At 40.4% G+C, this 6,188-nt stretch overlaps 1 non-coding gene across 1 annotated transcript; it reads right to left on the reverse strand.

The window, feature by feature from the left end:
- Positions 1-1,768: 1,768 nt before the first annotated feature.
- Positions 1,769-1,841, reverse strand: TRNAT-AGU. The gene has a single exon. It is a non-coding gene; the product is annotated as a tRNA-Thr (tRNA).
- Positions 1,842-6,188: the final 4,347 nt, after the last annotated feature.

The raw sequence follows: 6,188 nt of genomic DNA on the forward strand, positions 1-6,188 counted from the left end.
TAAATCTAAGACTATTCAGACACAAAACTAAATAAGGGCAAGCAGAAAAGGAACAAAGTACCAGTAGCACCTATATGAACATGCAACAGAATAGATATGGTGAGTTGAAATATTGTGTGTACTTACAAATTTGTATACATAATTACCCCAGGAGGAATACTTGCTTTGCTAAAAAACCTCTCCGCTTAAAACCCATCCATAGGAATAAAGAATTCTGGGAGAAATGCATGAAATTTTTACAGTATATGCATGCACACCTAAAAGTGTGTTTATGACAACCAGAGGAAAATGGTTCCAAGGATGTTTGGGATGCCTTTGAAGCATATCTATCTACCTCTAATTGCAAGAAATAGAGACAAAGGCCCAAAATCAGGGACAGATTTTAAATAATGCTCTTATAAACGTAGAATAATGCTAAAATAACAGGTTTTGCATTTGCATGCATTTTCCTAAGAATGTGAAGTTTGAAACTCAAATGTATGTCATTACTCTTTGACTTCAATTTTCAGTCATTTGCTTGAAAAACACAACTTTTTTTGAGGAACAGACCAAAATCCTAATGCAAAAATCTGGACATTCTGGGAAAATCTGGACAGTTGAAAGATAATGCTTTGAAGAGAACTGTAACGGCTGAGGTTGGGTTAAAAGCGAAAAAAGAGCTCTTTCATCATCTGCAAAGAATGCAAACATTTAAAACAGCATTTTCTATTACAATAGGTACTGGAACACAATACTAGACTGCTGTTTAGGAAATAAAGCAAAAACAATGATAGAAAGCCCATTTGAATTTGCTAATAGTAAATATATAACTTAAAGGGAACATATGGGAATGAGTATGGCCACCCAGGAAGACCCAATGTTCCTGAAATTCCAGAAGCTTTCAGGAAAGATCACAACTACTGTAGGTGTGCACAACAAAATCTCATCCCTGTTCTTCATATACAGGAGAAAAAATAAGACAGATAGAAAAGGAGGAAAAGAGAGTACAGCAAGAAGAGAAAAACACACAAGGCTAACTATAACATACAAAAGGCGGGAGAAGGAAGCATATTTTTTCAGGGAAAGAGATACTTTTTTTAAATATAGAGAATATGGGTAGGTGTGGGAGGTTGTTAAAGATGGCTGTGGATAAGATACATGGAGAAGGGCAGGCAGGCAAATATAAATTACAGACTCAGACAGGAATTCAGTAGACACAAAAGTTTGGGAGGACAGTGGATGGACACAGAAATAGATTGGATGATAGAGTTAAACAACAAACAAAGAACAGGGAGTGATACATAAGAGAGGGGAATATCCCAGATGAGAAATGAGTAAGACCATGGCATAGCTTGATGCTAAGCCAGCTCAGATGACAGCAAACAGAGGCATCATTCATAGGTTTATAGGTATGTACTAGGCTAATGACTACACTGAGCTTTTTAAGCCTAGCCATGCATCCCAAATCTCTGGCAAGTTTTGGTCCCTTGATAAGTGTAAACAGGGGATTGGGAGGTGAAATATTTACAAGCAGGGGCCTGGGAGATGAACAATTTACAGGCTGCCAGTGTCAATTAGAGATATAGGTGAAAAAATCAGGGATGAATTTTTTGTTCTGTATCCAGTTGTCCAATTTATACTTCAGTTGGTTTAGGGAGGAACTCTACTTCACATGGATGGGGAGCCTGTTCCAGAGAAGGTGTATTCTCTGGGATACATACCTGTCTCTCCAGCAGGTCCTATAAAGTTAAATATGTAATCTAGCTTTTATATGTTAAAGGACAGCTACAGGCCTTGATGAGATTCAAACTCATGACCCCTGGTATACTAGACCAGTGCTCTAACCCCTGAGCTACAAGGCCTAGGCAGGAAAATGCTTTTGGTTGTTTGCCCCCCCCCCCACACTGGTTTGGTGGGCAGGTAATGCTGGTCATTAAACTCACAAGACAAGCCAGAAGGTGCACCACATTTGTACAGCTGACATTCAATTGTTGCCACACCTCAGCAGCCACCAAACTCTCCAATTGATGTTGTGAGACCAGAGGCAGACTCCTCTGAGCCACTTTCAGAAAAGGAGCTTTCACCCCCCCCATACACTTATGAGAAGCAGACTCAGACAGCCAAATGAATCTTCCATATCTCTTCCAGCAGGCAAACATTATCCTACTGCTAATCCTAGTGGCTACTGATAACCTAGTGTCAGAGGCTTCAGCTTGCACAGTCCAAGATGAGTATAGCCTAACCTCCTCCTCGTCCACAAGTAGACCTGCAAAAGGAAGACTCAGTGGGAAAAATGATTGCACATATGTGCCACAAATGCAATCACAGTTGTACAGTGGACTGATGCAGATGTCATGCGCACTATATTTCAAGGGTAGGAGCTCCTGCCTTCCACAACATCCACTCAAGTTAAGATCATGTGCCTCCACCCCTGAAAAAAATATGTACTTTTAGGCATACATGTAAAACATGTACAATACTACAAGATAACAGTACTGCTGAAATATATATACTTACAGTGCAAACTTGACTGTCTGTCCCTATATTACCATGTTGACAGGGCTGTTCATCGAACTCCCATATGTTGACACATGTACACCAAAATACCTAAATGTTGAATGGCCACAAAAGCGATGTTTTCCCCAGGGACAAAAATCGCTAGGCAATTGTCGGGAATTTGCTGTTTCCTCCACTGTAGTACAATCTCAAACTTGGTATATTTTAGTAGGGTGTGTGTGGGGGCACAGCCCCCCACATCGGGGGGTGTGGGTGGCAAAGCCCCCCACCTCATTGTGTCTGTCGGTTTGTTTTGTTTTTTGTTGGCCCAGCGATTTTCTTCCCTGGGAAAAAATTGCTTTTCTGTCCGTTCAACATTTAGGTATTTCAGTGTACATGTGTCAACATAAGGGCGTTTGATGAACAGCCCTGTTGACATGGTAATATAGACCTCATTAGGTTACTGTAACAGAATCATTGTTGCCAGTAGCAGTACTCAAAAGCTTGGGAAGCTCATGCCAGGCATCCATCTTCAACAAAAACCTATCATACTGTTGTAGTGGAAACCCCTGAAAGTCCCTGCCCAAGAATAATAAGAAATTATTGCTCTGCTTGACACTCCAGACTGGAGCTCTGCATTCTGCTGTGCCTAAAAAAGCCATGACCACTCCCATTGGTCCGATCCAGGAGAAAAATGGTAGCTCTATGTGCACAGATGCCTGTTTGTAGATCATGTATTTCACAACATAACATTGTGCAGTAGTGATACTTTATGTCCCTAGTACTGAACCATGGTGCTATGAAGCAGTGCTGTGCCATGGTGCTATGGGTATAAACATTTCATATGCACGGACATACTTCTCAAACCAAGATGTATACATTTACTGTCAATGTGTCTGGATGGCACACTTGTCAATGGCAGAGAATCAGAAGCAGTAGCACTAAGTAGCTTTATTACCTAACTGTTGTGATAATTGGTCCTTGTTAGCTTGATGTAAATTGTCAGCACCATTAAACACAAAATACCTCATTACTATACAACTATGGAGTGGAGAAATGACAGTAAAGATTCTGCAGACTTACAGCTTTAGAGAGTTTAGGAAGGACTCACAAAGGTAAGGAAAGAGTCCTGCTTGGTTAAGTGCATCAGCAAAAACAGCAAACCCTATGGTGGATGTCAGTACAAAGGTATTGCATTTCACTATTTGCCTTTGTGGTTCCAGTGCCACATACTAAGACATAACTACAGTATGTAATTTGATGGGGGGGCTGCGTAACAGTAACTGTAGCTGATAAATACATGCATAAAGGAGTGGCAGAAGCTGGGACCATGAGAACTGTATAAAAATGGTAGGGGGATAAGAATAGCATAAAAGTCTGCTTATGTATACCATAATTCTTGGTGTAAAAACTGAGTATGTGCTGCACTGCTAAATGTCTGTTTTATATATTTATGAATCAGTTCACCATTTTGTGTGTGAGATCATTTGTATGTACCACGTGCATCTTTTGCACATAGTTCCTCCTTCCCATGCCATTATGCACTCCTTAGCATGTCCTACATACTGTGCTATTTTGCCCTCTGCTTGACTGCTCTGTGTCTTAGACTTACTCATATCTTGCATGTTGCCACTACCCACATTAATCTGTGCTGCACAGTTTTCTAAATGTTTGTGAATTCCAGCTAAGATCTCAAGGGTAAGCAATGCAGTGTCTTTGGACAGGAGAGTAGCAATAAGAGACATGCCTAGGCCAGTCATAGTTAAGACAGTAAGAAGGTTCACGGGATTCTTCAACTACTGTTCAAATATCACTCTGGAGTTTGTTAAAACAGCAGAGCCAATATAACTATTAGTAAAAGAAATCAGCGGACCTTTGTGCATAGTAACACCAGGAGAAGATCAGGAAAGGCCTTATAGGTTCATAGGTTCATAGGTTCGTACTAGGCTATCTGCCCTAGGGCATTTATAAGCCTAGCCAGAGTGTATGTGGCTTACACCACCCCTTAGGATGAGAATACTATGCCCTTTTAGGGTTTAGTTTACTATGCCTCTGTCTAGTAGTGACACAGAGATGACCCCCGGGGTAAACCTACGATCTCCCATCCACTCGTCGAGATTTCTCTTGAATAGAGTCAGTGAGGGGCTCTGCCTAACATGGAATGGGATTCTGTTCCAGAGTGTAGGGAGCCTCTGGGTTATGAATCTGTCCCTCCAGCATGTTCTATTTATTTCTGTGTTGAGGTTTAAGTCACTTGTTCTCGTGGCTCTGATGGATTTGGATTTTCTGAGGTGGAGCATGTCCATTAATTCAGGATTGGACATGGCCTTGTACGTCAGGCACAGATCACCTCTGAGTTATAGTCAGGTGACGCAGAGTGTGGTGACTGCATTAGCACTTGGACTGTCTGGTCAAGAATAATCTTACTGTGTACACTGTTGTAGTGAGGATGAGTTTCACAGTGAAGCCATCACTCAAGACATACTGGAATATCCATTCTAGTAGTTTATTATTTGACTGAGAATTATGATGTATCTAACAGAACATTTATTAGTGTAGGAGCTGTAGATTATACAACATGGGCAGAGCAGATCTAAGAATATATGGTCATGTGCACTGAAATCATATTGCACACAACACACATCTTAGCAGAACTTTTGAATGCAGGAAGATTAAAATCAGTTTCCAATAGTCAAAGAATGAGAAGAGAACTGTACAAAAATGTAATGGGCACAAGACTCAACACTGCCACAAAAATAATGGGAGAAGGAATAAGCTATGTTTGTGAAAATATAGTAAATTAAGAGTTACAAGAAGAAGTGAGGGAGACTTTCCATATCCATTCCAGATTATTGTTTCTAGATGGATTCTAATGTATAAGGATGGAGAATCTCATACAAGGTGTCATTGTTATTGGACATTGGGGATGTATGGTAGACTGGAACTATGCCAAGTCACATGTCACCTGAGGTAGCAGAATTGTTAGCAGGAGACACAGGGTTAACAATTTTCCTGAGAGTAGTTATGTCTTTTGGTTAACATATGATTAACTAAACTCAAGGGAGCGGAGAAGCTCTGGTGTATCAAGGTTCTAAGAGAAATATTGTATACAAACCCAGGCATAAACTGTCTACTTCCCCATGGAGGTAACTGCTTTCAAGGTCAAGGACATCAAAAATGATGAGTACGATAGCACAAGGTGACAGATTGCATGACTTGATGGGTAAAACAGCAATGTTTGACAGGAAAACAAGAACTAGTAGCATTTGCAGTCACTGAGCTACAAGGAAGTGGTTTATTAAAATGCCACAGTGATGGAGAAACAGTTAACTAAAGAAAATGGGTGCAAATGGTGATGCACAAGGGAGAAAAACAAAACAGATGGTGCATGTTAACTCAGAGCTTCAGAGCAGATAATGTCTCCCGAAATCCAAAGGCAGTTATTAAATATTTAGCATGGACAGGATATAAAGCATGAAATACAATACAAAACAAAAACCAAGTAGGAAAATGCAATGTAAAAACAAACTTTGAAAGAAAAAAAAACACTGCTACAACAGTGACAATCTACAGCTGAGATTTACACCTCCTGGACTTCCAAGAAGGCTGCACATTGAGTAACAGCTTATTTCTAGCTCTCCCAGTGTGAAAACAGAAACTCAGCAGGAAAGGCCAGTACATTTGCGTTTATGGGTAAATTTCAGTAACTTTCT

This window comes from Protopterus annectens, chromosome 17.part0, assembly GCF_019279795.1.
Source record: "Protopterus annectens isolate FY-2018-M chromosome 17.part0, PAN1.0, whole genome shotgun sequence".
Classification (NCBI taxonomy): domain Eukaryota; kingdom Metazoa; phylum Chordata; order Ceratodontiformes; family Protopteridae; genus Protopterus; species Protopterus annectens.